The sequence below is a fragment of the Marmota monax genome, unplaced genomic scaffold (assembly GCF_021218885.2).
Source record: "Marmota monax isolate L192 unplaced genomic scaffold, Marmota_monax_Labrador192_F-V1.1 WCK01_AAM20220418_F8-fsc00009, whole genome shotgun sequence".
Classification (NCBI taxonomy): Eukaryota; Metazoa; Chordata; class Mammalia; order Rodentia; family Sciuridae; genus Marmota; species Marmota monax.
The window spans coordinates 18,507,742-18,519,359 of NW_026694710.1; the positions used below are offsets into that span (position 1 = coordinate 18,507,742).

Below are 11,618 nucleotides of genomic sequence, written 5' to 3' on the forward strand. Positions count from 1 at the left end.
GTGGGAGTGCTCAGATATCCTGATGGATGTTGATTACAGAGTCACAGCTTTCACTATTATGGCCCCAAACCATCATGGCGTCCATCAGTTAGAGAAGGGCTTATTGAAGCCAGATAACGTATGGACTCCTGGCCTAAATTGACCACAGCAGATCCCAGGGTCCAGAGATCCATCCTGTGCTCATTTCCCTGGCCCCCTCCCACATTGATTCCTTGAGCCATGGATACCAGATGGACTATTTCAGGTGACAGTAGATTATTATCAATTCAACCAAGAGGTAGCCCCAATTTTCAGTTGCAGTACCAGAGGGTTGGATGTTTGTGACAGCTAATCACCAGAGCCTCTGGCATTGGTGTGCTGCAAATACCTCCTTTCCAGTCTTCAGAAGGAAGGATCAGCAGCAGTTCACATTCCCCTGGGATGTGCAGATGCCCATCTTGACCAAGGGCTATGCTAGCCCTACCTGTCTCTGTCCCTGCGCAGTCTAAAAGGACCCGAATCTTGGTCTAAACATGTATAATAGCACCTGTTGGCCCCTAGTATTATTGATGACATCAGGTTAATTAAAACTAGTAGCCATGAAGTGGCAAACCTCCTAGATGCCCTGGTAAAGACACCTGCAGTCCAGGGGGTGGGAGACAACCCCTACAGACTGGGTACTGAAATTACAGTGAGCCAGTGGTCTGGGAGCGTGCCAAGACAGCCCCTCCAAAGTAAAGGATGTGTCACTTCATCTTCTGTCCACTGTCACAACGAAAGAAGCATAGTCCTTGGAAGGCTTCTGGATTCTGAAGACAGCACAAACCACATTTGGGAACATGGTTCTGATCCATTAATCACGTAACTCAGAAGGCTCTTGATTTTGAATGGCTCCAAGAACAAAAGAATACTCTGTGGAGAATCCGGGGCCTGGATCTCGTTGGTATTTCAAACATATGACCCAGAAGAAACCGTGATTCTAGAGACTGGGTTGGCTCCATATTTTGACAAAGTGCAAAGTGAAAACACAGGATGTTTTGTTCAAGAATCAGAAAGAAAAAAAAAAGTAGCAGCTGAACTAAAGGTACTGAAATATAATACACTTCCCTTGAAAATGTTTTTTTTTTTACTTGTCAAATGTAATCAGGATAATAGTGATCATGAATAACAACATTAAAGTCAAATTGCAAGAAAATATTTTAACATTATGATTTTACTTTCCATAAAATTCAATATATTATGTAATTTTTTAAAAAAACAATAAATAATGCCACTTTCTTAATGATGCCTTGATTTGTCAGGAGATTTTTCTGGTTCACTTTTCTATAAATTTGTTTATTAGGTCATTGGGACTAGGAATGGTAGAGTACTTGCCTAGCATTCAGGAGGCCCTGGGTTCAATTTCCAGTAACATACACACACACCAAAAAAGTATTAGGTCATCAAAATTTGTACGTTTAGAAACTTTATTATCAGTCAGTGTAACCAAGTAATATCAGACACTTGAAAAATGTAAGATTTCAAATGCATTTAATAATTTTACATTTTGAGAAGGATTTTATGCTAATATACCTGTTACTTGAGCTGTTAGGCATAACTTATAGCATTGAAATAAATCCAATAAATTACTTTATAATACAAACTTGAGAACATCTAGAACTGATGACTTGTGTCACAATTTTTCTAGAAAGATCTAACTTCACACAAATTACTTGTCACATCTGAATTTGATTTTAAGCTTACAACTACAATGGCATTTTGATGTTTTCTCCGGCACTGTGATTTGCAGAGATTTGTGCAACAGCAAAAAATAGCTTGGTGACCTGTATGTCAATTGAAAGTCCTGTTTGTGCATTATTTTCCTCCACCTTAAATTACATGGAAAAATTCATTTAAAAACTATTCTTAATAATTGGCTCATCTGAACCTTCTTATCAAAACATTGCTCCTTTCTTGCCCATCTCATCTCTGCTCTGGTGCCAGTTACCACCACAGGACAGGCCACATGTCCCCTGGGGAGCACTTCCCAGACCAATGGGTGATAAGCGTGTCACCTCCTCCTGCCTCCCATGCAGTGACTCTGAGGTGTGTCCCTGCAGGAGTGATTCACAGCTTCATGAGGCTGCTGGGCTCCTGCCCTGCTCCCTCACTCCCCACTCCCACATAGACTCCCTGGACTTACTCTCTGCCACAGGGTGCTTCCAAGGAACTCCAACCACAACTTCATCTGGCTGAAGTGATAAAGGGGATAATTCCTAAAAAATGGTTCAGCATATACATGGGAGAAAGGACCCCCTGCTCCCCATCCCAAGTCCTGCAGAACTGCCTCTGGGCTTGTCCCACCTGTGACAGCCAGCCGAGCCGAGGGTGTGCAGGGCAAGAGGGACGAGGTCTGCATGCTGTGTGGGTGAAAGAGAGCCTGGAGGCCTCATGCGTCCACCCGATGGCCCATTGTCCTCCCAGTGTCCTCCCCAGACCTCTAAGCCATAGGCCAGCAAGTGTTCTTTATGAAGGGTGGGAGAACAGTGTCAGCTTCGCCCTCCACAGAACCCCCGAGGCAGCTGTTCCACACCTGGAAAGCTGCCGTGGGTACTGCACAGACCGCCAACCGGCTGCCTGACGAGAAAACTGTATTTGTGGGCGCTGAAATCGGAGCTTCCGGTAATCGTCATGTACCTTCAAATAGTGTTCTTCATAAATGGTTGATTTTTCCCAAGTATTTAAAAATTTAAAACCCACTCGCGGCTTTGGGATTGTACAAAAGCAGGTGACAGATGCAGCCCCTTCTGTGGGCCATGACACAGGGTCTGCATAATGCTGGTGAGCGTGGCTTCTCCACGCCCATGGAACTGCAAGCCTTTTGAAGTTGGGGAGATCCCAGTACCTACCACTGTGATTCTTCCTGAGGGTTGTCAGATGGTTCAGTACCTTCCCTCCCTTGATCTGCCTCAGCTCTCCTCTTTCCTCTCTCCCTCCCCTATTTAAAGAGTTTCTGATAGGATTTCTAGGAACAAAGAAGTCTTGGCAACATTTTGCCCACAGGCAAGGTTATCATATAGCACATACATATCTCATCCCTGGCCTATCTGCCTCAGGTATGAACATAGATCCCTGTGGAAACCTGAAAATCCAGCTGTTAAATAATTGTGGTTGTCAATTTTTTGTCACTGTACCAAAATACCTGAGGTAATTAACTTAGGAAGAGAAAAGGGTTATTTTATCAGACAATTCTGGAGGTTTCATTCATTGTTGATTGGCCCCACTGCATTGGGCCTGTGGTGAGACAGTACACCAGGGCAGAGGTGCAAGGCAGAGCAGAACTCTCACCTCAGGTCCACACAGCAAGAGAGAGGGGGGAGGAGGCTGAGATTGCGTAATTCCCAATGACCTAGAGCCCCACCCCCACCCTGCTCCACCTTCTTAAGTTTCTACAACCTCCCAATAATGCCACCCTGCAGACCAAGTCACTAACACATAGGCCATGGGGGGACATTCAAGATCAAGCTACAGCAACGATAGTTGATTTCCCACCCAGGATTCTACTTGCCTGCATCGGCAATGGGAGGCAACTGCACTGGAGAGGGAGTGAGTACCAGGGCCAAATTCAGACCTGTGTCCTCAGATATAAAACTACCAGAAAATACCACTGCTCCTCCTGAGACTTCTAATCAAGATAATCAGTAAATATTGGCTGGGAAAAATAATTCATTAAGTAAATAAGGTGCAAACACTCGAGACAAACTCAGTAGCTGAGAACATAAACCTTTGTTCTTCGTTTTCAGGCCTGTAAATACTTCACCCACCCTCCACTCCCACCCCGCCCCTGGCCAAATGACCATCATCCTCTTTCCAGTCTCAACTGAGGGTCACTTCTTCTGAATAGCCTTTCTGCCCTGATGCGAGAGTAGGTTAGGTTCCCCACTCTGCAATCCCCAGGCTCCAGACCCTTCCCTTCCTTCCTCCTTCTCCCTCCCCCTCCCTCTGCTCCTTCTCTCTCCTCCCTGCTCACCCTCCCTAGATTTTCTTAGAGCAACAGAGAAGAATAGCTTTACTCTGATTATAATTCTGCACAGGTCACTGTATCACCCAATATTCAAGCAAGCTTAATGTGTTCTTTGGAAGATCTCTAGGTTTGTGGTAGCGTTATGATGGTGGTTCTCTGGAGCAAACTCATGCAGGTACAGCTGGTATAAACCAAGACAGAACCCCTCACTTCTGCATGGGAGAAACAGGAACTCCAACTGAGTTCTCAACATTCATTTACTCCAAATAAATAAATCATTTCTTTTTTTTTTCCAGTGTACATGGACACAATACCTTTGTTTTATTTTTTATATGGTACTGAGGATCAAACCCAGGGCCTCACATGTGCTAGGCAAGCGCTCTACCACTGAACCACAACCCCAGCCCCACTCCAAATAAAAAAGTTATTTCTGTTAAGAGTTTGGGTGATTTTGACAACTTTAACAGCTACACGGCAGAATTTCCAAAGAACTAAATCATATAACAATAAATATGACCTAGAGATGCTGCCGCCTCTTTATCTTTGGAGTAAGAAACAAACCTGTATTTCTAAAATGCTGAATAAAGTGACTTAATTCACACATTGCTTACTATTAGGATATATATTTTAGTAGCTCTAACAAGAAAACACAAAAACATGGTAAGGCATTAAAGTAATGAGTGATTGTGCTGAAATCAGCCCAGTTCAGACTCCACAACCTGCTCCATTGGTTCTGAATGTGGATATTGGAGTCTTCCCAGGTTTTCAGAGGCAGCTTCCCAGTCCCAACAACCACTGTGCCTCGGTCGCCAGCAGTCTTTCAGTGTGTCCCTTTCCCTGGTGCCAAAAGTCTCCTGAGAAGGGTAAGCCTGAGTTCTGAATTTCAAAGTCCTTTTCGTTAAGTTCCAGCAACTGCAAAGTCTTCGACGGAGATTCACTTTCATGAGTTGTAATTTTCTGCCCGGAGGAATTTCAAAAACACTAAATAAATGGAGGAACAAGCGTTAGGAGCCAGTTCGACTTGCTTTGGACTGCCCCACTTGGAGTGGGACATGACTACCAAGTGGCCCTCTTGATCCACTCCCATCCACTCAGCACCCTTTGCAAACCTTGGTTTTCGTTATTCATAGAAAGGCGGACAGGGAAAGCTGGTGTCCACTCGGGCAGCTGTCTGTCTCTGCACCTCACTTTGGAAGCATTCCTTGTTGTGTGAGCTGCTCAGGCTGCTGTTATTGTTTGGACTCACCCTACACACACAGCCCATGATCAACATCCCCTACCAGAGCAGGACGTTTCCTGTAACTGATGGACCTGCCCAGCCCTAGACCCAGTGACCATATGTAACATTAGAGTTCACTTGTGGTGTTGTGCTTCTTATGGTTTGGATACAACATGCCCCCCAAAGGCTTGGTTGCGCATGCATCACTGTGCAGAGGTGGGGTCTCTGAAAGGTGATTGCATCATGAGGGTGTTAACCTCATCAGCAGATTAATCTATAGATGAACTCACAGCCTGATGGTCTTTCAGGAAGTGGAGGAAACTCTGGGAGGTGAGATGAGTTGGAGGCGGTGGATCACGGGGCCTGTGCCCTTGAAGGATATATTTTATCTCCAGACCCTTCTCTCTCTCATTTTCCTTCCCGACGTCCATGAGTTGAGCAGCTTTGCCCCATCACGTGTTCCCTGCCTCACTACAGTCCTCAAAGCAGGAACCAGATGACCATGGACTGAAGCCACTGAAACTGTGGGCCAAATAAACCTTTCTTCCTTTAAAGTTGCTTTTCTTGGTATTCTGTCACAGGGTGATAAAACGCAAACACATGGTCACCCTGTAGGTTTGGATGAATATGGAATTCAATTTATCTGCTGTCTTGTTATCACACAGAATATGTTATAGCCCTAAAAATTTGGGGCAATATTGTCCCATTGTTTCCAATGTTTTTTGAGGCGTGAATATGGACTGTACCAGGGCAGGCAGGCTTGCAATTGAGTCACCTCCTACCAGAGCCCCTGGGGATTTGGGCCTCCTTTTTGCGGGAGTTGAGGACAGTTTCACCTTTTTCAGTATCTTCACCATCAGGCTCTGAAAGTCCCTCATTCTCAAGTCTGATGTGCTAGAGAGAAAACAGCCAAGTTTAGGTGGCCACCGTGGGAACCTGAAGCCCAGAGCAGGAAAAGGAAGCCAAGAACTCAGTTCTCTCCTGCTCCGCCAGCATTTCCCCTAGTGCTCCGGGGTCTTCCCAGGGCATTTCCCTCTTGGGGGAATGCATTCCTTCACTTATGCATTCCTTCACTTATGCACTCATTCACTAATGCATTCCTTCACTTATGCACTCATTCACTAATGCATTCCTTCACTTATGCATTCCTGCACTCAGCAGACCTGCACTAAGCACTCTTGGTGCCGGGCAGGGTGCTGGTGCTGGGATCTGACTGCTGGTAATGAAGCACAGGGCTGGCCTTCTTAGCCTGGCCCCTGCCCTGATCAGAGAGGAACCGGAGTCATGGGAGGTGACCTTGGTCAGGTGAGGAGTAACCTTCCTGAGTCCCTGCTTTCTCCTCTGTAAAATAGGATGATAACAGACCAATTTCGTGGGCTGGGAGAAGATAAGGAGGGACAGTGAATGAGAACGCTTTGCAGTGGCTGCCGCGTGATGGCTCCTGGCTTGAGGACAGTGCTGCCTTGGCAGGTGGGGTCTAGACAGCCTCAGACAACCCAGCGGTGGGGACATGCACACAGTGCTGACGGGGGCGCTGGTCCCAGCTCTTGATGCACAGTAAGTCATCTCACTGTGAACAGTTATAGCCCTCCTTACAGAGCAGGCGAAGCAGCTGAGACACGTCAGTGATTTGTCCCGGGGCCACACAGCCTGCGGGTGCTAGGGGGAGGCGTGGGCCAGACTGTTAGGTCCGAGAATCCATGCCCTTAGCTGCAATGTTAGGCTGCCCCCCAGGGCATTTTCCTTGGTTCCCCAAGCCCGATGGACTTGCTTAATATTTTTTTATTGGTTGTTTGTAGTTATATGTAACAATAGGATTCGTTTTGACATACTATAAAAACATGGAATAGAGTTTGCTCTATTCAGTCCCAGTACTTTCTCTTTCCCTCCCCTCCTCCCTCCCCCAGTTCCTTTCCCTCTACTCCACTAATCTTTCTCCTATTTTGATGGAATCTCCCCTTTTGTTTTCTCTTCTTTCTTTCTTCTCCCTTATTTTGGATTAGTTTCTATGTATCAGAGAAAACATTTGACCTTGACTTTCTGGGTCTGGCTTATTTCACTTAGCATGACAGTCTCCAATTCTGTCCATTTACCACCAAATGCCATAATGTCATTCTTTGTGACTGAGTAATACTCCTTTGTGTATGAATATCACATTCCCTTTTTCCATTCATTTTTTGAAGGGCACCTAAGTCATTTAATTTTAAATGAAAGTCAGTAATGACTTCTTCATTCATCAAATGCTCATGGGGGTTGTGGCTGGTCAGGGAAAAGCACTGTGACAGATCCAAAAACAAATGGTCAGGTCACTGTCCTCAAGAGAAACATCTAGAAAACTAGAACAAAGCAAGGCTTCAAGGAGGAGGTGAGCAAGGAGGAGGTGGACATGAGGCTCATGTCGAAAACAGGAAACTGAAAGAGGACACCTAGAGAGCATGGAGGGGTCCCCTGGGCATAGGACTGGGAAGGTGGCTTGGGGGCAAAGGGAAAGGTCTTGAACACTAGATTTAAACACATGACTTTGAGTGAGGGCTGTGGCTCAGGGGTAGAGAGCTTGCCAACCATGCACGAAGCCCTGGGTTTGACCCCCAGCACTGCCAAATAAATAATACATAAATAGGTTTCACTTGGTGACATGAGGAGCCATTCATCATCTGGAGCAAGAGCATGGACAGGACCCTAACTTGGGACTACTGCAGCCTTGAGGGAGTCCAGCTGGAAGGGGCAACAGCAGAGGAGGAGCAGTGGTATGTCTGAAATTGCAAACTCATAAAAGGGCTAGAATAACTAAATAACAAGTCATCCAGGAAACACAGTCTGCATGATTCAAATTTTTAAAAGGAATGGAAATGCTTTTTGTATTGATTGTATTGGTTGCATATGTGTCAAAATCCACCAAATTGCATGCTTCAAATATGTGCATTTTATTGTACTTCAATTTTATCTCAATAAAGCTATAGAAAAAAAAATAAAAAGAAAATAAAAAAGAAAAGGGCTGAGGCTGTGGCTCAGTGGCAGAGGGCTTGCCTAGCACCTGTGAGGCACTGGGTTTAATCCTCAGCACCACATTAAATAAATAAATTAAATAAAGGATTGAGTTCAACAATTTAAAAAGAGAGAGAGAGAGAAAGAAAGAAAGAGCATTTTCTTTTCCATGTAACTCCAAATTGCAGCGCCTAATTAAGTCGCAGGTCAGTGTGCTGCGGGTGACTGTAAGTCGCCACGTAACCCAGGCAACGGGAAGGCAGAGGACACTGCGTCCCCAAGGCTGCCTGAGACAGCCCTTGGCTGGGCCTCCATGGGATCAGCCTGGGGAGCGTCGTGAGCTCCTGGGCACCACTGTCCCTCTGCTTCCCTGGCACACACAGTGACACCACTTTCTTCAAGAGTTTTATTGAAATTCGGCGTAAACACAGACAAAGGCATCGTTATTTTAATCTTTTCATGGACCATTCCTGACCTGCTCCGTTTTCTTCCCAAAGCTCGATTCACTCACAGCCCAGTCTCGTGTCCCAACTGTGTGCAGGGTCCACTCCATCCAGGCCTGGCTAAGCCAGGGCTCCGAAGACGGACCAGTGCCCAAATAAGCCACAGGTGAGTGCAGGCCAGGACCCAAACAACGAGAGACCATGGAGATGGACCATGGGGGACAAGTCCTGGGGACAGACCAGGACAAGGGGAGCAGAAAGCCAAGGCCCCCCAGGGGGAGTGACAGAAGGCTGCACTAAGGAGGTGATGCCTAAGGTCGGGCTTTACATCTGCTAAGTGGGTGGCAGAGCAGTCACGGAGGAGAGAGGAGGGTACACCCGGGTTATGGCTGTGCAGCTTGGCTGGATGGTTGCCCAGGTGGCATGGATCCTCTAAGAAGTGACACCAAATTCAGATAACACACTGGGGGCTGCACCAGACAAACAGTCTACATGGGCCAGGTCTTGATTCCTCTCTATTCTCACTTCCCCAGGGTTTCCTTCACCTCCTGAGCTTGACCTGGTTCCCATCTCCTGCCCTGTCCATGTCCAGGCTGTGTCCTACCATACTGGCTCCAGAGTGTCCTGGTGTAGAAGGAAAAAATCTCTGTTCCACTCAGTGCCTGGGAGCATGCTGGGCATGAAAGGTGGAAGGCATGTCACATAACCAGATAATGGCAGCTGCAGTCACTATGATATTGATGAGGGTAGAGGCAACTGGTGGTACAGTAGTCTGTTTTTGTATTACTGTAACAAAACAACTGAGGCAGGCTATTTAATAAAAAAAAAAAGAGAGAGAGAGAGAGATCTATTTTGGCTCACAGTCTTTGAAGCCCAAGCTCCAAACAACAGGGGGCAGACTCCAGCGAGGACCCAGCTGGTGTACATCCTGTCATAACGGGACTGTGTAGGTATCATTCTTGTGTCTGTGTTGTCTCTTCCTCTCCTTAAACAGCCACCAGGATTCAATTATGGGGGCTCCACCCAGCTGATCTAATCTACTTTAATCACTTCCCAAAGGTCCCACCTCTAAATACAATATCAGATGGAGTTTCCACCCTCTTGACATATTAATCTAAGACTTTGAGGATTAAATGCCTGCATGAGTCCAGGAAGACAAATCATATTCAGACCACTGTTGGCAATGGCCTAGTACCACGGCCTTTCCTGCTAAAGAAGGCTATCCCCTGCCTTGGGCACAGGGGATGGGCTGGTTCTGTGCGTTGGCCCCTGAAGGGAGCAGTGTTGGCAAGAGATGAGGCGTAATCAGGAGGGGGATGGATGGTCAAGGACACTAGTTAGAAAGCTGTTGTATCGTTTGCAGAGAGAGAGAGACCAGGCCTGCCCAGGACAATCACTGAGCTCCATGTAGTCACAAGGCTGAATTGTAAATATGTGCTCTGTACAATGAGCATCGAACCATACAGCATCCCAGTTTTATGATGAATGTTTGCTCAAGCATCTACAAAAGTGGAGGAGTGGCCCTGCTGGAGAGTCTAACCGGAATGGAGGAGGGTGGGGTTGGGAGGGCAGGTCCACACTCTGACCCCCTGCAGGGTGGGGTTGGGAGAGGCACTACCATGGCCAGCTGCCTGGGCAGCTCTCCCATTCTCCACAGGGGCCCAGAGGGCCCTCCAGGAGGGCAACAAATGCCCCTGTCCCCTGCTGCCCCCAGCGCATCAGAATCAGGGAGAGGACATGTGTGACACCCATCTGTTTCAAACAGGGAGCAGACACCTGTGGCAAGCATCGGGCTGTTTGTCTCCTCTGAAAATGCGTTGGGTCAAATTTCTACACATACCTGGGGTATGTGTGTGTGTTTCTCTTTCTGACTATACAGGTAATGAATTTTTATTGGAAAAAAATTGGAAAATGCAAAAAGCCAAAAGTAAAAATAGAGTCACTTATAAGACCACTATCAGAGAGTCGTCTTCTCTCTCCTCGGCCTTTTGATTTCTTTCCTTTCCTTCCATTCATTCACAGTATGTGTAGCTCATATAGACATGCTCATGACATAATCTGTTAAAGTTGTATTATATTTTAGATAAGTGGGTCATATGATAAAGTCTCACATCCTACTCTTGCCCTCACTGTTCACATTTCCCTATGTGATTAAATGTCCTTTGGAGACATTCTTAATTTATATACAGTGAAGGCTGGGGATGTGGCTCAAGCGGGAGCGCGCTCGCGGGGCATGCGTGTGGCCCAGGTTCGATCCTTAGCACCACATAGAAACAAAGATGTTGTGTCCGCCGAGAACTAAAAAATAGATATTAAAAAGTTCTCTCTCGAAAAAAAAAAATTACGTACAGTGAGATGGACTCTTTTTTGATGTGCAGCTCCAAAAGTTTCAAGAAATACAAAGATTCATGTAACAAACCACTGCAGTCGAGACACAACAGCTGGGTGTTCGCTTCGCGCTGCCCCCTTTAGTCAGTCCCTCCCTAGCCCTGAGCCACTGCCCCTACCCCTGGCAACACCGATCCACTCTCCCTTCCTAGAGCTTTGCCCATTCTGGAATATATACAAATAGACTCATTCAGCATGTAGCCTGTGGGTTTGGCTTCTTTCCCTTAGCACGATCCTTTGAGTTTCGTCCACATCATTGCACACATCAGCAGCTTGTTTCTCTTTGTTGCTGAGCAGTATCCCACAGCGGAGATGTACAGCAGTTAATCTATGTGTTCACTGGGGCAAGGGCAGTTGGGTTGGTGAACACACTTTTACTTGTTCGATGATATTCCCTCCCATAGCACATGATGCTTTCTATAAGCAGACCTAAGCAGTTGAATAAAAATGTGAACATTACTGGATCTTTGGGATTGTTATTTTAACATAAGTGATCATTAAATAAACATCTTCATACACGAATCTTTGCAAATCAGACGTAGATGTGTACGTTTACATAGTATACATACGTCTCAAGCTGTCAACACACATGCACTGCTGG

General features: G+C 46.3%; 1 long non-coding RNA gene across 1 annotated transcript; it reads left to right on the forward strand.

The window, feature by feature from the left end:
• The first annotated feature begins 7,757 nt into the window (after nucleotides 1-7,757).
• LOC124078628 (uncharacterized) lies at nucleotides 7,758-9,447 on the forward strand. Its single transcript, XR_006846987.2, has 3 exons — nucleotides 7,758-7,948; nucleotides 8,684-8,795; nucleotides 9,163-9,447. It is a non-coding gene; the product is annotated as an uncharacterized LOC124078628 (long non-coding RNA).
• Nucleotides 9,448-11,618: the final 2,171 nt, after the last annotated feature.